Genomic DNA, 20,397 nt, shown 5'->3' with positions numbered 1-20,397 from the left:
CTAAGTCTTTTTGACTCCAGGTCCAGTGCACTATGGCGTCGCCTAGCTGCCCCTTTAGAAGACATGCAGGGGCTTTTATATTTCATCTGGGATGCAATTGAGGAGCCATGAAGTTTACTGAGTATAAGTGACTCTGAGTAAGTACCTGTGCTTCAGTGAAATGCTTTTGACAACTGTATGGAATATGGATTGGAGTAAGGAAACACTCAGACTAATTAGAAAGCTATAGTAATAGGCAAGAAAGAATCAGACCTGAATCCACGGAGGGTAGGTGAATGAAAGGATCTTTAAGGAAAAGTGTGATAAGGGCAGAAGGAGAAGGATTTGGCAAGTGATTTGGGTTAGTGAAAGAGAAGGTTCAGTAATAACAGCAAAACTGTGAATGGGTGACAGGAATGGGGAGTTTGCAATAGGAGCGGGTAAGGGAGATAGTGGAATAATGTAATGAGGTGGGATCTACTGGTGAGTCTGGAGATGGGTGGAAAGTGGGGCAATCAACATGTTAATGTATTATCTCCATTGTGGATATTTACTCCATTACTTCTTTAAATCTAGTTAATTCTAAGATGACAGGAAAAAATAATGATGAATGTTGGAGGGAATGTTGGAAACCTGAGACACTGATATATTGTTGGTGGAGTTGTGAACTGATCCAACCATTCTGGAGAGCAATTTGGAACTATGCCCAAAGGGCTATCAAACTGGTCATACCCTTTGATCCAACAGTGTCTCTACTGGGTCTGTATCCCAAGGAGAACATAAAAAAGGAAAAAGGTCCCACATGTGCAAAGATGTTTGTAGCAGCCCTTTTTGAAATGGCAAAGAACTGGAAACTGAGTGGATGCCCATCAGTCAGGGAATGGCTGAACAAGTTATAGTATATTAATTTAAGGGAATATTATTGTTCTATAAAAATGATGAGCAGGCTGATTTCAGAGAGGCCTGGAAAGATTTAAATGAACTGATGCTGAGGGAAGTAAACAGAACTAGGAGAGCATTATACACAGTAGCAAGAAAATTATATGATGATCAACTATAAGGAAGTCATTCAAGGTAATTCCAATAGACTTATAATGGAAAGTGCCATTCACATCCAGAGAGAACAGTCTAGAGACTGAATGTGGATCAAAGCATAGTATTTTTCACCTTTTTTTTTATTGTTTGTTTGTTTGTTTTCTTTCTCTTGTCTTTTCTCTTTTGATCTAATTTTTTTTTTTTTTTTTTTTTTTTTTTTGCACACCATGATGAATATGCTTAGAAGAGTTGCATATGTTTAGCCTATATCTGATTGCTTGCTGTCTTGGAGAGGGGAGAAGGGAGAAGAGGGAGACAAATTTGGAACACAAAGCTTTGCAAAAGTGAACGTTGAATTCTTTTTGTACAGAAAAATAACTGTATGGACATGTATAAATATATTGTATTTAACATCTATTTTAACATATTTAACATGTATTGGTCAACCTGCCATCTGGGGGAGGAGATGAGGGGAAGGAGGGGAAAAATTGGAACAAAAAGTTTTACAATTGTTAATGCTGAAAAATTACCCATGCATATGTCTTGTAAATAAAAAGCTATAATAATGATTTTTAAAAAGTGAATGTTGAAAACTCTCTTTGCATGTATTTAGAAAAATAAAATACTGTTAAAAAAAGAAAAAATCTAGCCAATCAACAAAATGACAAAATCAACCACTGATTTGTAGTGTTCCTCAAAGGAAAATTTAAATTGGGCTTTCAGGAACTGTGTTGAGTTAGTTCTAGCAAATCCCTCTCTCTGAGGTAAATCACTACTGTTCCATGATTCTGCTATTCTATATCTAGAGGAGAAAACAAGAATTTTATGTACCGTTGCCTGTCATACCTACCATAACCACAAAGGTCATCTAAGATCGTTTTTGGTGTAAGGGGGGAAAATGAGAAAGCACAATTTAACTGCTCTGAAGATTAGAAGCCCTGACAGAAAAAAGAGTATAGCACCACCTTAGGAACTTATTCTCCCAAACTCAACATTTACTTGAAAATGGGGTTTTATACACACACACACACATACACACACACACACACACACACACACACACATACATTATAGGGTAACTGAGTAGCTGATTGCCCAGATGTTGCCAGTGCTATGCTAAAACCCTGACTATAGTCAGCCACCTATCTAATGCATGTTTGCGACATTTTTTGATAAATATTAACTTAATAAGGGCAGAAACTGTCTTATTCAAACTTAAAATTTTTTTTTTCCTTAGCACATAGCATATTCTGCACACCGTAGGCATTTCAACTATGCTTGTTGATGTTCTAGACTGAACTTGACCCAAACTATTTCCATAGTAATTTCTTTGATCTTGAAATAAAATGAGGCACTTGTAGGTCATTCAACATTTAACAAAAGGAGATTGATTTATTTAGCCATAGCAGGAGAAGTACATTTTACAAGAGAAACGCACTGAGAACATTTCAAATTGGTTCAGCTAAATAAAGCTCCAATGCCTGAATTGTCCATCATGATCTGCTAGTAGGATGAAGATTGTTCCCAGACCTCCTGCTTTGTATTTTGGAGATCTGGAAGTGATATAAATGGCCTGAGGCTTTAGTTCCCTGAACCATTCAAGTCTTGAAGATAGTTTCAATTATTTCAGTACATTTTAAGGAAAAACTAGCCTAACTCACCTGGTGGGAAAGTTTAGTAGTGATAATATAGGACATTGTTCCCATTGCAGTTGAATTTTAATTTACATATTCTGGGAATTAGAGAAGTAGATGTTGATGAATAAACAAGCTCACCATTATTGCTGAAAAAATATCATAGCATATCCTTGATGTACTCATTCACATCATTTTCATTTATACAAAATTTAATACTGGTATCTTTAAAAGCTAGGCTCAGAGAAAGCCAGGTATTGGTATTGTTGAGGTAGAATATAAAATAATTATCCTTAGAGGGTTTTTTTAAGTTTATTTTTTGAAAGTCAAACTAATTCTTGGGATAAACCAAGGTATTAATCAGGGATAATATTAGAAAATCCTCCTCTATGGTTGAAAGAAAGGGATTTGAAATGGTGGTCCCAACCACCTGGAGAAAAAATGACTAAAAGTCTGAGACCCCTGTCCCTTTTATTTCTGTTCCTCTTCCTTCAAAAGGTAAAGTTTATAAGCACCTTTATTCTAATTCCCACTCTTACAGACAAGCTAGACTCTGAAGCCAGGCTACATCTCCTTGTCATTGCTTAAGGAATACATCTAAGAGCTCATCTAGAATACCTTTCTCTAACACTATAGGTTTCTGGAGTAATATTTCAGGAGTCTTCTCCCCAATATTTATAATCACTGATGTTTGTCTCAATTTCATTTAACCAATTACCATCAATTAGCTATTTAAAAACGTTATTTTCTGAGAAGATTTAGCAAGAACAGAAGTTTTAAACCATTTCCCCATGAACTGGAGGGGAGGGTTGGGAGCTGGTAGTGTCAAGCTCTCCTATATATCTCACAAATCCCTGGGAAGAGTGAGTCTCACACTTAAAGCAATTGCTAAAAAGAATTTTCCCCAAAGTTCACTTTCAAATGCATCATAGCCTCAGGATGAGTTAAATTTTAGCTCTCTCTGGGATGAGTCAAGCAGGTCACTCGGCAGGGCCCCTCTGCCGCAGTCTCACTCATTCTTGCCCTCCAGCAAATTCATCATAGACTTCAGGTCCCTTACTTCTAGTGCTCATTATTCTGACCTTTTGAAGCTTACAAGACTGTCCAATATTTCTTCATCTAAAATGCAATGACTCAAGGAACAGAAACATATAGTCACTAGCCCCGTGCTGGGAGGCACAGGGAGACAGGCTGCCCCAGTTACTCTTTCTTAGCAACAGTAGTTTCATGAACATTTACTAAATCCTACATCTGGATGAGAACGGGCTTTTGATCTATGCTTCTCAGAAGCACACAGCAGCTCATCTTCCTTAGTGGAATAGCCAGGAAAAGGAAAAAAAATTCTGATTGGTTCATGACTTTTGAAGACATTCTCAGTTCTAGAGCTGTCTAGTTCATCATCTCTAAACTTTTCTATCTTCATCTTTCCCTTCCCACTATTACAGTTCTTTTTAATGTGTCATATCCCTAATAATTGGAGTACAGTAAGCTTATAATAAATGCTTGAACATTCTTTCTCTCTCCATCTATCTTTAAATTGTTAGTTCCTAAAAATTTAAAAAAAAAAAAAAGTTGTTAGTTCCTTGAGAGTTGGGATTCTTTTTTGCTTCTTTTTGTATCCTCAGCATTTAGTATAATACCTAGCACATAGTAGGTACTTAATAAATGTTTATTGCCTTTTTGTCTTTCTGTCTCTCTCTCCTTTTCCCTTCTCTCTCCCTCCTTTTCTCTCCATTTATCATCTATCTCTCAATTTGTCTTTTAACTTATCTATCTAAAAAGTCCAATGTGAACTTGAGAAACTGAGAATAATCAAAGCACGACGACCCAGCATGACTATGGTCAGAAGCCACAGAAAGGCTTCTCTTTCAGAGGGATGGTGCAGAAACCAGCTTGCCCACACATGCCTCCCTTTAACTAAGTAACTCAGATGTCTGGGAGCAGTCTCTGCCTGGCAAGGAGCAACACGTTCCTACTTAAAGGGCCCAGGATTTGAGGAGAGGAGCTTGTTTCTTGGAGGTCATTGTGCTGGCACAGCGATGCAGCCTAAGAATCTAGAAGAAATGTTACATTCTTGGGGTGGGCAGGGCACCCCAGGAATGCATGGAGAGGCAAAGTTGCCCCAAATTCTTCGTGAGTCTTGTAGCTCAGGATTCAGGATAGCAGGTCAGGGCAGTATCAAAAAACATGAGCTAAGAAATCAAATGATTATGTCTACAGGCAAATCTTCCAGGACCTTCAGGAAAGTAATACACAGGGCTCCTCACTATTCTATTCAAACCTGTCTTTTTCCTCCCTTCTTACCTTCACTCCACATCTCCTAGTTTGGGATTCACTTCACTTTGATTTATCATCTTATTTGGATCCTAATGGCTGCTATTTCTCAGTCAATCTCCCTCTTATGTCAGAGAGTTCTAAGGCTCCTCTTAATTTAATTTTTTCAATTAATAAAATTTAATTTTCTTCTCCTTCTGCATCTTCTCACCCCATTGAAAAAGAAAAACCAAGGCCCACAAATATTCATGGTCAAATAAAATAAATTCTCACCTTAGTATGTAAAAATATAAATTTCAGTGTGAGTTCATCAAGTTTCTATTGGGAGATGTATAACATTTTTCATTGTTGGACCTCTGCAATTATGATTGGTCATTGAACTGACAGGAGTACTTAAATCTTTCAAAGAAGTCTATCTTTACAATGTTGTTATTGTATAAATTGTTTTCCTGGTTCTGCTCATTTCACTCTGTATCAATGCATGAATTTTCCCAGGTTTTTAAAAAATATTCCCTCTTATTGTTTTTTTTTAAAATAGTATTTCAGTTTCATTTGAATGGAGGACAGTGAGATAAGATGGTAGACAAGAAGAATATATTATAAGCAAATGGGAACTATTAGGGAAAAATGGGAAACAAGGAAGAGGAAGAGCTTCTGAAGAAAATGGGAAGAATAGAAATAAGTAGGAGAATTGTCATTGGTAAAGAGAAGGATCATCTCATCCTCAGAAATTGGCAGATCCTGAGGTAATTTAACATGTGGGATGGGGTAGTTATTATTCAGTCATTTCAGTAATGTCTCTGTGATCCCATTTGATGTTTTCTTGACAAAGATACTGGAATGATTTGCCATTTCTTTCTCCAACTCATTTTATAGATGAAGAATTGAAACAAGCAGCATGGAGTGATTTGCCCAGTAACTAAGGTTATATTTGAATTCAGGAAGATAAGATTCCCTGACTTCAGGCCTGCTACTCTATCCACTGAAGACTGCATAGAAGAAGGTACAAAATATGAATGTTTTCATTTTCTCCCTAGTGAATTAAAAGAAGAGTTCCTCTGCTAAAAGGAGTGTGGATGGCTTGAGGCAGCCATTCAGAACCACGTTTTAAGTTCCTGCTATCAGCAAAGTTCTATTCTATGTGCCCAGATGCCACAAACTAGTGCTGGTCTCAATCTTATAAATCTTAGTTTAGGATTCTACAGGCAGAACTGGTTTTAGGATTATAAAAGCTTCACATGCTCAATCAATTCAGTCTTGGCAAGGAATAATCTCCCACAAAAAGTATCTTGTGTAGCAAAAAGAAAAATGTGAAATGGCAGAATGGGAGGGGAAGAATTAAGCCCAAAGGCTGAACATTAACAGTATCTGATCCTGGTTTCAAAAACTGTGTGCCATCTGGAAAGAAACTGCCATGCAAGAGACCTTCAGGGAATAAGCAGAAGGAGATAGTGTTGGGGGAAGGGGACAGAAAATGCAGCCTCAATGAAGGGAGAAGGAATATTCCAAAGAGTAAAAAAATATGATGGAGCTGTTAACTTTAAAAGGTGGAAAGATTGCTGGATGGTTCAGTGGACAGAGCACTGTGCTTAATGTCAGGAAGATTTGAGTTCAAAGATGACCTCAAAAACTCACTAGCTGAGTGATCCTAGGCAAGTCACTTAACTCTGCCTCAGTTTCCTAAATGAGCTGGAGAAGGAAATGGCAAACCATTCCAGTATCTTTGCCAAGAAAACCCAAAATGAGGTCACAGAGAATTAGTCACAACTGAACAATAAAATCAACAATGCTAGATTAAGAGCCAGATTTAGTGCTAGAACCCCTAGGTTCAAATCAAAGCTGTGTAACCTTGGGCAAAACACTTAAATCTCAATTTCCTCATTTGTAAGCAGATTGTACCAGAAGTCTTTTAATGGCCTTTTGGCTCTAAATTTATGATCTAATAAGGTATCAGCAGGGGAAGGATTTCTTGAATATTTTCCCCAAATTTTGAGCTGAAATAGCGGGTCACTTTTTTGATTGATTGAAAAGTATGTTGAAATCTATAAGAGTTTTATAGGTGTCAGCTATTTCAGTCAAGTCAATAAGCATTTAGTAAGCATCTATAATTTGTTAGCCACTGTTAAGTACACTAATGTGAAGGTAACATGCAAATATATTATTGAACTAAAGAAAATTACTGGAGAATTCTCTCTCTCTCTCTCTCTCTCTCTCTCTCTCCCTCCCTCCTTTCCTTCCTTCTTCTCTCATCCCCTTCTTTTTTTCCTTTCTTTCTTTCTTTCTTTCTTTCTTTCTTTCTTTCTTTCTTTCTTTCTTTCTTTTTTTCTTCTCTTCTTCTTCTTCTTCTTCTTCTTCTTCTTCTTCTTCTTCTTCTTCTTCTTCTTCTTCTTCTTCTTCTTCTCCTTCTTCTCCTTCTTCTTCTTCTCCTTCCCTTCCTCTCTTTTTCTTTTTCTCTTTGAAGATATATGATAATAGAATAACAATAACAATAACTAGAATTTCTATATAACAGTTTAAGGTTTGCAAAACGCTTTGTAAATTTTATCTCATTTAATCCTCACAACAACATACCATATAGGTGTGTTATCTCCATTTTATGGGCAACTGAGTGGCAGAATAGGTATAATGCTGGACCTGGAATAAGGAAGACTTGAGTTCAGATACTAGCTGTGTGACTCTGGAAAAGTCTTCTTCTTAGTACTCTAGACTAAATTACAAAGGAGTTTCTGAACCTCCTCAGGGTAAGGATTTTCCTCCAAGGGAGAGCTCCAGTAAACATCATTGTTCTAAAAAAAATAATCTACCAAGCTGATAACTTCTACAGTTAACAACTGAAGGTGCAGTGGGTATAGAGCAGAGATTTTGTCACTCACTGTGTTCTATATCATCACATCTGGTTATGTTTAATATTTCAAGGAAGATATGCTGATCTAGGGACATATGGCCTTTCTGAGATAGCACTCTCCCATTAAAGTAAAAGGGCAATTTCCATGTATAGTATTTTACTCAAAGTAAATTTGACTGACTTTTCATAACAGTTTGACTTCAGGAGCATTTTGATGTTTCTAGGGAAAATCATGGTTGCTTTCAATGTGGATCAAGACAAGGAGTACATATTGTTCCCTGGGGTTATATCATAACTCTGAAAGTTGACAGCATGTTTTCACCCTCGTAGCTTTCTTCAAATTGGCAAGGGATTTAGAAGCCACCTCATTGGGAGGAAACTTCATTTGGGAACAGATGCTAAACATCAGTGATAGCCTGCACAGCCCTGGAGAAGTATATAGCTGAGAGATTGTACATTTCTGAGATATCATATCTCTAGGACTTTTTTCTTTTTTAGCAAAAGCATAAGAAAAAAAAGAGACAAGGCAAGTTAATCAGAGATCTTACATTTATAGATCCCATTCTGGTGTTTATTTAAATATAATTTAGAAAAATTAGCATTATTTCTTAGAGGAATGGTTTTAATAAATCAAGAGGAATTTTGAATTTCAGATGGGGGGAACACATCTCTCTGAGATGTTTTATATATATATATATATATAAAACATATATAATAGAGCTCTATACTCCTGCTACCTCATGAGATTGGGGGTAAAAGAATGAATGAAAAAAAGCATTTATTTAAACTTATTATATACAGATAGGAAGTGAGACCATTCTATCACTTTCTAATAGGGGAGACAATACTGATGGAAGGTTTCAGGTGTAAGTCAGAGGGAAAGTTCTATGACCTTTAGGTTGCTGATGCAAAGGAGATGCTAATGCTTCTTCTTGAATATCATCTTCATTGATAAAAATGTACCAATTTCTAATATTGAACCATTTGACAACAACCAGTGACTTTGGTGGTAAGAACTTTCTTTTCTGAACTTTCCTTCAACAGTTGAATTGGTAGTACCCACAAAAGCAGTTTCCAAGGGCTTCTCAGAATAATGGAGAATTTTGTTGTTCCTAAGATTCTTGGGTTCAGAGTCCTAGCTGTCTCCATTGGTGTCTGAAAGGAGGCAGAGATCAAGGTGGTTGTGGCAGGGGTAGTGATGGTGGTTTAACTTGTCTAGCACATGCTGTCTCTCCCTCAGGATGGCTTGCTGTCTCAGCTAGGTGAGTTGATGAGGATGACTATTCTCTTCCCAATGTGATTGCTTTCTGGATGCTGCTTCTGGAGGATGATGCTTCCAAGTGGAACTGGAGCAAGAAAAGGGAGCAAGCAAAAGCACATCTTTCTCAAAATTGGCTGACTATGGTCTCTGTTCAACTCTGTGCTTCATTGATCTGGGGTGTGGTGGTATAGTTATTTACTTAGACATTTAAAATATGTAAAATTAGTTCTCTTTGCTGGCTGCCAGAGAAGGTATATGGCTCCTGGTGGTATCAAGGTCTTTCTCAGTTGTGCTAAAATATAGAAAAAACATAGATGAAAATAAGGTGGGATTTTCTTTTCCTGAGAATACATTGCACCAGAACCACTGTTAGAGTGTGATGGATAAAGAATTATAGGATTTAAAACAAAAATAGACCTTTGAGATCTTCTAGCCTGAAAGTCTAGTCTGGCAAGAAAGTCAAGATGACTGGCAATGAGCCAGGATGTCTAACCAAGCTCTTAAGTACTTCACAGTGCCTGTTTCAACTATCTTCATAGTTGTTGGAACAAATTGTTCTCATCCACCCATCCCACCTGGGGAAATATTCGCATGCTTGACTTAGACATCTCTTCCCTCACTGTCAGGTTTGAGGTCCGTGGGTTGAACCCTTTTGCAGAGGTTTGCCAGAAATGGCTGCTGCTCACTTCTTGGAGCTCCAGGTGAGAGCTGGATGGACACCAAACATGGAGATGAGTAAGCCCTGAAAAGTCCTTGGAGATGCTCGTTCTCTTTGCACACTCCATACATCTTGAGGCTCTTGAAGAATTTTAAGAATGAAGGATGAACAACAATAGGTTTTGCATAGTCTCTAGATGCAGAGAAGGATTTCCAGAGCAGGGATTGTGAGATATGAGTTACGACGATGGTCTAATTTGAAATTTACTCCTCCCATGGCACAGTTAGTATTTATGAGGAGTTAGGTTTTTTTGGAGAATGTTTATATTAATCTTCATTTGGGGGCTAGATTTTTTAAAATTTTAATTTGTCATTATTATTATTATATTTTTAAAGCTAGGGCAATTTTTTTTGACTAGTGCAATTTTCATTTATGATTTCCTGAATTATATCTCTGAAAAAACAGAGATATCCCATTTTGATTCCAAAGCTGAATAAACTTTTAAACCCCAACCACTCTGGCTTTTATTGATAGCTAATAAGAGCCTCTAGTCTAAGCCTCTGGGGCTCATTGTGGTTTAGAAATGAAAATAGTGATTGTTTTTTGTTCTGCGCAGAAATTTGTTTTCCCTTCCCAGATTGCTATTTTTGTGATGGTAAATTGAGCTATCTTTTGTCTCAATTCATACATACATACATACATATTCTATGGAGAACTCACCCATGGCAAGCATTCACAAGGTAGTCAGAAAAAGCAATACAAGGACACGCTCAAGATCTCTCAAAAACTTATCAATTGTATGACATGGGGGACCCTGGCACAGAACTGCCCAGTGTGGTCTGCCCTCCTCAGAGAAGGTGCTGTTCTCCGAGAAAAGCAAAACTGAATTAGCCCAGAAGAAATGCAAGATGTGCAGAGTTAGAGGTCCATCCCAAATGTTCAGAGGGATTATTTGTGTCTGACCTGTGGCAGAGTATTCCAAGTTCCGACCAGTCTGATCAGCCACAGTTGCACACACTAACTTGACTCTAATACAATGATTTAATTTTGGTCCACTTCAAAAATGAAGAACAGCAACTAACCAATCAACCAGCTCTTAATCATTGAAGGGGCACTGTCTCAGACAAAATGAAAACCTGGAAAGACCTTAATTTAGAAATTTTAAGACCTGCTGCACCTCAGGACATCCTCGGTGGTCTTAACATTGACCTTCAATGACTTTGGAGGAAAGAGGGAGGTTGATGATTTTCTGAACTTCTAGCTCACTTAAATCCAATTCATAAGCAAGTCAAGACATCATTGTTCCTCTTAGAGACAAGTGAGAATTATCTCAGGATCACATAGCAAATGGCAGAGCAATCATTTGAACTAAAATTCTCCTATTCCAAATCCAACTTGCCTTCCCTTTTCTATTCCTTCCTTTCACTTCTAACGAGGACCATCTTTTATTCTCATTTTAATCTGACTTTCCCTGTATAGGAACTGTTGAAGGAAGGATACAATATTACTTCATCCTACATCTTCCTTTGAGACAGATCTATCTATAATCCCCTTGGATGGATGAATAGGAAGAAAATCTATTGCTTCTCTAGATGCATTGTAATATTTTCAAACATTATTTTACTTTGGTCAAGTTATAAATTTTATACTGAAAGTTCCAAGTACAAAATGGTATTTGAAGATAAAAGACATTGTCTCATATTATTTAGCTAGTATGTAAGGCATTTATTAGCAAAAATTATCATCTTATTAAGAATTGTTGCCCTCTTTGGCTAAGTGGGACTGACTTTTTTTTATTATTACAATGATTCATAATATGTGCAAATGAAACTACTAGGAAATTACACCAGTAGCAGAAATAAACATTTGTTTAAAAAAGCCCATTTCTTTTAACTATAACTTCCTAAGAAATTCAGAAAATCCTTTTGCATGGTAGCCAAGGGTTCTACTTGCCAAGACTTCTAATTCCTAAGAACACAATTTTATGTGCAAGAAAAACATTCAGCTTGTTTGACAAAACTACTTATGATCTCAGGTTGTATTTTTTTTTTTGTTAATGTTTACATTATGCCCTTGTGCTCATTGGTGAACTGGACAATGAATTTGCTCTCTAGGAAACAATCCTACTGAATTATATATGTTAAAATACTTAAATATCTCATCAATATGACTTGTCCCTCCACTGATGCAAGTCACAATCCAACCAAGCCTGTTTATCCTGTTCAACTCTTATTCATGTCTTCCCATAAATCCTCTGTGGAACCTGGTTTGGGGGTTGGTAAAGTTGCTGTTTCAACATGTAGAAACCTTTTTTAGGCAAGGAAGTGGCACAGGTGGGACAGGTAGGTTGCACAGTGAATAAAGTATCAGGTTTAGAGTCAGGAAGATCTTAGTTCAAATATGGTCTCAGAACTTACATTGGACAAGTCACTTAACTCTGTTTGCCTCACTTTCCTCATCTGTAAAATGAGCTGGAGAAGGAAATAACAAACTCCTTCAATATCTTTGCCAGGAAAACCCCAAATAGAGTCATGAAGAATCACACACAACTGAAAATAATTCAACAGCAACAAGAACAAATGGATAAATAACACAATGGATAAAATGCTGGATTTGGATTTAGAAAGACCCGAATTTGAATGCTACCTCATACACTTATTTGGCTTTGGTATACTTTTTTTTTTCTTTTTTGAGGTAGTTGGGGTTAAGTAACTTGCCCAGGATCACACAGTTTGTATCTGAGAATCTGTATTTGAACTCAGGTCCTCCTGACTCGGGGGCCAAAGGTATTTGAAAAAAATACTTTGATAGACTTGGGATAGAAAATGGCATCCTCATCCAGAGAGAAAGAGCTATGGAGACTGAACACAGATATTGTTTTCACATTTTTGTTGTTGTTTGCTTTCTTTCCCTCTCATAATTTTCCCCTTTTGTTCTGATTTTTCTTTCACAACACGACTAATATGAAAAATAAGGATTATAATAGCATCTATTTCACAGGATTTTAGTGATGATGATATAAGATAACATGCCAAAGCACTTTCCAAATCTTACAGAACAAATGTTTGACATCTTGAAGGTACAAGGGGAGCACATAGACTGTCCATTAGTTTATTTCTAGCTCTGTTTTTTAATATGCAGCATCTTATTCATAACCATAATGCAAGCCTTCTTTATTCTCTGGATGGTACTGATGTTTGATACTTCAGAGATTATAGTGTTCTATATCTCAGTCACATAATAACACTGATTTTGCAAGGATGGTAGCCAAGTAACAACAAAGGAAGGCAGAAGGTTAAGAATTTATATCTAACATCTCACTCTCTTTCTCTGTCTTTCTTTTTCTTTTTCTCTTTGTCTCTATTTTACTGTTTTTCTCTCTCTTTCTAATGTATGCATGTACGAATCATACCACACGTTTTCCTATATCTTGAGTGCATTTATTTTTATAAAGAATACTATCTCTTATCTAGATTTTTCTTTAGAAAAAGTCTTTTTGAAAATCTAAAACACAAAATATAGTTCCTCTTATGTAAAAAGTAATGGGAAAATAGTACAAACATTAGATGGGGAGTTAAGAAAATGATTTTATTATTTTTTTTCCTTAAGAATGTTTTGGGCATTCTTTGGCATCTTTTAAATGTTTATTTTTAAATATTGGCATGCAAGAGGATGACCACTCATTAAGGGTGTTGTACTTAGCTCTGGGCTGGACTATGACCCTTAAGATCCAACCTCTGAGATTCTTTGAGATAGAAATAAAGGAAATGTTTTTCAAATTCTTCATTGGAAGAAATCCTCATAAAAAATGGTTGTGAGCATTGTCCATGTAAGTGATAGTAAAAGTTACAGCATTGGACCTTTTCACAAATCTTTTATTTAGTTTTGTTGAAAAAAAGTTGGAAAGAAAAAAATTCAAGATTTATGCATACTACATCATTCTCCTATATTTTATTAATTAGTAGAGAATTACAGGCAGCTAGATAGCAAAGTGGAAAGATTACTCCCTGTAGTCAGGAAGATCTGAGTTCAAATGTGACCTCAGATAACTTAATAGCTGAGTAACCCTGGGCAAGCCACTTACTCCTGTTTGCCTCAGTTCCTCATCTGTAAAATGAGCCAAAGGAAATGGCAAATCACTCATATTTTTGGCCAAGAAAATCCCAAAAAGGGGCATAAAGAGTTGGACATAACAGCAGAGAACTAATATTTTAACAATTTGTTTTGGATAAAGGACATATGTCCTTGGATATAACCTAAAGAGCTTAATTGAAAATGCAAGAATATGGTTACATCTCAGGGCTGCTAAAAAAGCTGATCTGTTAGCCCTAGTTTTATAATCTTAATTGAAAATGTAAGAATATGGTTACATTTCAGGGCTGTTAAAAAAGCTGATCTGTTAGCCCTAGTTTTATAATCTTAATTGAAAATGTAAGAATATGGTTACATTTCAGGGCTGTCAAAAAAGCTGATCTGTTAGCCTTAGTTTTATAGCTGCGTTAAAAAAAAATCAATACTTATCTTGATTTTCATACATGTTTCTATTGTACTGGTACAAACTGGCCTTAGTGATGTCAGCAATAGTCAGTGATACTAGAAGGCACATCAGAATGCTTGGAGCAAGCAATCCTAGTTTTACAATCCCAGACTAAGTCCTAGCTGGTATGGTCTTCTTTCCCATGAGCATATATACACACACAGCATTTTATTTTATACTTTAAAATGTTCAATTACCCCAGTCTGCTCTATTGCTAACACAGCACTTAGACACATTCATTTACAAACATCAAATTGACCAACTCATAAATGGCACAATGGCTAGAGCACTGAGTCTGGAGTCAGGAAAAAATGACTCAAGATACTAATTAGTAGTGCAACCCTGAGTGCAAGTCACATAAATCTAGTTGCCTCAGTTTCCCCATCTGTAAAATGAGCTGGAGAAGTAAATGGCAAACTACTTCAGGGTCTTTGCCCAAAAAACCCCCAAATATCCAAATGGGGTCACAAAGGTTCTTACTGAACTGAAAACTGAAAACTGAAAAGACACTGATGGAAAACAACTTGACAATTAACATTTATTCATTCCTAGGATGGCTAGGGTTTCCCCACACTTTTTTTGAAACTGAATTTCCCATCTAAGCAGCCTGTGACAATGCTCTCCTAAAAAGATGGAGTTTAAAGTTGTTATGGTATGGACAAGTCAACTGAGAGGCCGGATGTGTAACAAACCAAATGGGAAGAGAGTAGTAGTAAGATATTGCTGGCTGGCTGGCTGCCAGACCACCCGCAGATAGTGTTCCCAGAAACCCAGACTGCTGCAGGGCGAGAGAAAGGGTACACTGGGGCAGCAGTGTTCCTAGGGACTGTTCAGAGCAAGGCAAGAACTTAGCCCCAAGATAACAGGGCCATTACCTCTCTTAAACTACTAAAAAATGACTAGTTGTTTCTTTCAACTATATTAAGAGGAATCAAAATGAATCTAATTTTTTTTTTTCAGTCTGTCAGGTTCATGATTAAAAGCTCAGAGAAAACTTAGTATAATAATTACAAGCCTTTTATTGTACAAGTTAATATAGGTGTTTAATGATTGGGACCAGTGCCATTGACAGGTCTGTATCCCAAAGAGATCATAAAAAAGGGAAAAGGACCCACATGTGCAATAATGTTTGTAGTAGCCCTTTGTGTAGTAAGTAGCAAGGAACTGGAAACTGAGTGGATGCCCATCAGTTGCAGAATGGCTGAGTAAGTTATGGTATGTGAATGATATGTAATATTATTGTTCTATAAGAAATAATCAGCAGGATGATTTCAGAAAAGCCTGGAAAGACCTATGAGTAGATGCTGAATGAAGTGAGCAGAACCAGAAGAATACTGTACACAGTAACGGAAAGATTATATGATAATCAACTATAATAGACTTAGTTCTCCTTAGCAGTTGTGATCCAAGACAATTCCAAGGGACTCCTGATGGAAAGTGTTGTTTACGTCCAGAGAAAGAAATATGGAGACTAAATGCAGATCAAAGCATATTATTTTCATATTTTTTTCTTTCTTGTGATTTTTCCCCTTTTGTTCTGATTTTTCTTTTATAACATGATGAATATGGAAATGTGTTTTAAATGATTGTACTTGTATAATCTATATCAGATCCTTTGCTATCATGGGGGGAAGGGAAAAGAAGGAGAGACTCAAAATCTTATAAAAATGAATGTTTAAAGCTATTTTATATATAATTATATATGACATAATTTTATATATAATTATATAATTTATATATCATTCACTTAATAAAATATTAAGTAAAAAAAAGAAAGGACAAATGTATATGGAATACCTTTTCTTTATTTGAAAACTGAGACAATTTACTTTTGATTGTTTCTGCATTGTCTATCTACAAATAGAGAAATGATACTTTCTGAAAAAAAAAATGGCTAGGACATCCTCTGACTTTAAATTTGCCACTCTTTCTATGGTACTACACCCAATCCCTGTATCTAGTAATTGACAGTTTTATCTCTTAGATGTTTCAAATTTCACATTGTCCTACTACAGAGTTTTCTCTATGACTTGGCAATACTATGTTATGATTACATTATGGAACCTTAGTGCTTAGTTTTCTCTACAGTTATAAATGGAGGATAACAGATATTTTTTATTATAATAGCTTTTTATATTTCAAAATACATACAAATATAGTTTTCAACATTCACCTTTGCAAAACCTTGTGTTCCAAATTTTTCTCCCTCTTTCCCTCTTTTTCTTCTCCCTTAGATAGCAAGTAATTTGGATTATTACATGTGTAATTATTATAAACATATTTCCACATTTATCATGCTGTACAAGAAAAACTAGATAAAAAGGGAAAAAATAAGAAAAAAAAAAAAGCAAACAAACAACAACAAAAGGTGAAAATACTATTTTGTGATCCACATTCAATCCCCATAGTCCTCTCTCTGGATGGTTTTCTCCATCACAACTCTAGTAGAATTGGCCTGAATCACCTCAGTTGATCGTCACACAGTTTTGCTGTTACTGTATGCAATGTTCTCTTGGTTTTACTCACTTCACTCAGCATCAGTTCATGTAAGTCTCTCCAGGACTTTCTGAAATCATCCTACTGATCATTTCTTATACAATAATAATATTCCATAACATTCATATACCATAACTTATTCAGCCATTCTCCAACTAAGGGGCATCCACTCAATTTCCAGTTCCTTGCTACTTCAAAAATGGCTGCTACAAACATTTTTGCACATGTGAGAACTTTTCCTTTTTTTATCATTACTTTGGGATACAAATCCAGTAGAGACATTGTTAGATCAAAGGCTATGAACAGATTTATAATCCTTTGGGCATAGTTCCAAATTGCTCTTTAGAATAGTTGGATTAGTTCACAATTCTACCAACAATGGAATAACAGACATGTTAAAATGAACTGATAATGTACATTTTAACAGTCTTGGAGCTATTCTAGTTCGCTGAAGTAATCACTTTCTTCTTGTAATTTTTTTTTTTTTTTCCGAGGGAAGCATAGTTTTAGAATTACATCCAACATTGACATAGAGAGAAGTGATATGATTTTAAGATATTAGGCTTTTCTTCTTAAAAGCATGCCACTTTACATTGGTGTCTCTCAATTTAACAAGAGCTGAATTAGCAAAGTAGATAAATTGAGTGATAATTATTCATATTAGGGAAAGAAATATTAATTTATAGTACTTAGCAGCTTTTTAATATAACTTTATATATAGCTTCTTTCTTTAGTTCTTTGAAGTTTGTGGGGTGCTTTACAAATATTATCTCATTTGATCTATTTTGTATATTTGTGTATATCTATACAAATGATCCCCATTTAGAGATGAGAAAACAGAGACAAATAGAAGTTAACAACTAGTTCAGGGTCATATGACTAGTGAGTAAGACAACATGAACTCAGTTACGCTAAGTGTAATGTGTCCATTATAACACATTTTACCACATAGCTGCCTTTCAAAAAAGAATTCCTTTAAATGTATGTCTAGATCTGGGTCTAATGCATTATATCATAGAATACTAAAGGACCTATTTATCAATGTTTTATGATTCAACTGACAACTTTCCCGAAACACATAAATTTTCTTTTCAATTTTTTTTATATTTTTTGTTCTTAAATCTCTTTATTTCCGATTATATCCTTCCTCTCTCCTTCCCTCCATGGAGTCAACCCTTGTAACAGATAATTTTAAAAAACCCAACGGTTCAGCAAAAGTAACCAACATATCCACCAAATTCTATAGTACAGTGGTACTCAAACTTTGCTTTTCAGTATCTTTGTATTATTACAAATTAGTGGAGATCTGTCTGAAGAGTTTTTGTTTAAGTGAATTATATTCATAGATATTTACCATATTAGAAAAAAAAATTTTGAATTTGTAGACCCTCTGAAAGGGTTTCAGAAACCCCAAGGATTCTCTGAACCACACTTTAAGAACCACTGCTGGAGCAGAGTCAGGAACACATCTGTTTTGTAAAACAAATTACATGTTTCCATTGGTAACATTTAGTGATGGAGAAAGACCATTTTTGGGTTGGATCTCCATTGTTGCCAATTTTTTCCTCTAATATTATTTTTTCAGGAAGTGAAATATTCCTTCCTATTAGGTAAAAGGCAGAGGAGAAAAGATCTAAAATTCATCATCTATTATCCAGAGCTCAAAGATCCTGCTGAGATCAATTGAGAGTAGGCTTGTAAACTCAGTATGTCAGTCTAGAGACTGAAGTTTAGATCTCACTCAGGCAAAAAAGGGGTTCATTAGGATTGGTCCAAAAGCAAAAGGATATGTCTCTCCATTGCAGATGATCTACAGATATGGGAGGAATATTGCACGTACTATCATCTGTTTTTTCTTTTAAAATCTTTGTTACAAGACATTACTTTCTGGATATGGGAGTGCTGTGTGTGGGGGAAGTTATAGATTAAAAAAATGAAGGTATTGTAAAAACAGAATGCATCAATTGAAAAAAAAATACATTTAAAAGCAAGGTAGTAGGATACAATGTGGTTTTGCATTAGATTCATTATAGTACAAGATCCAAGGATATGGTCAGCTCCTTTCAATGCAAGGCAGAGACTAAATGACTCAACACTTTTTATTTGACTGCTTGCCTCAGAGGCCAGGTGTCTCCAATCAGCCAACTGACAGCTGCTGATACTGTTTCTGCAGAATCTGGGCTCCTGTTTGCCCAATTCTGTTTAGACATGAAGCAAAAAGTCTGCTCAGATCCACAGTGTATACACATGATTTGGAAGATATCACATTATTAGATGTTCATTTATGTATGTGAGAATTTCTGTGAAAAATTGTGATGGAAGCTTATTGTGATCTAGTTTCAGAATCCGTTTCCACACATATAAATAGTATATTTTTTAGATTTAATCAGAAATCTCAATTTCACTAGTTTCTACCCACATTGCTCTTGAAAGCATCCCCTATCATTTTATTTTCTTTGTGATATCTTATTACTTTGCTTCCTTTCAAGTTTATACATTCATTTGTTAGGGAAGAACTGGGCCATTATATTTTATATTAACTTTATTTCTTTAATATATTTATATTATTTGTGTTTTTCATAATTACTAAATCATCATGGCACTTAGTGGGCATTTTTTTCTTATAAATTCCAAAAAGCTCCTTTTTCTTTTGTATCTGGCATCTGTGTAAATTACTGAAACTAAAATTTTAATCTCCACTAAACATAACTTGTGCCTTCTAGGTGACAAAAGTGGATAGAGAGCTGCACTTGAAGTTAGGAAGATCTGAATTGAAATGGTACTTCAAAAAATTAGCAGCTGAGTGATTTTGGCTAAGTAGCTGAATCTTTTTTCCCTCAGTTTTGTTATTTGCAAAATGAAGACAACAAAAGCATTTATCTCACAGAGTTGTTATGAGTATCAAATGAGATAACATATATAAAGCACCATATAAACATTAGTTGTTATTATGATTAGAAATCCAATAAATCACCAGTGGAGAAATATCAAGAAACTTTCTTGGCAGATACCTGAGAATAAACTAGGAGAGATAGATGGAAATGATGGTTTGAATTGCACCAAAAGTGATGGCCACGTTCTAGGCTTTAGCTGGTAATTCCAAAATATTGGCCCATGAAATCCTTCAGTTTTAACATCAGATTTAACATGACAAAATATTTGTTATTGTCCAGGGTTGGCAAACTGAAGTCTGTTAGATCCCGGGCACAAAGCCAAGGGTTTCCTTAAATCAATCATAGGATATAGCTATTCCATAGTAAAACAAAACCCTTATCATGTCATGTAACTATAAAACGGTTGTTAGGTAACTCTTGAAAAGATTCACTGCAAATGCATGGAGTAAAAGACTTTCATTAAAAAGATTTTATGATGAAAAACAGTTTATAGTGGAAGGAAGCTCCTACATGCTTGGCATTCAGAAAGTGCTTAATAAATACTTTTAATTTGAATTAAATGCTCTCTTAATTAACTCCTATTTATCACAGGCTTTTGAAGGATCTACTAAAAGGAAAATACTTTGTAGTTCATAATTTAATTGTATGTATACATACATATATAAGCATATACCTACATACTTGTGTATGTATAGTTATATGTCTGTGTTTATAAATACCCACACATATATAATATGCATATATGTTTATATCTGTTTATTGGTATGTATCTATACACATACAT

This window comes from Sarcophilus harrisii, chromosome 3 (assembly GCF_902635505.1).
Source record: "Sarcophilus harrisii chromosome 3, mSarHar1.11, whole genome shotgun sequence".
NCBI classification, from domain to species: domain Eukaryota; kingdom Metazoa; phylum Chordata; class Mammalia; order Dasyuromorphia; family Dasyuridae; genus Sarcophilus; species Sarcophilus harrisii.
Note: the sequence above shows the minus strand (reverse complement) of the source record.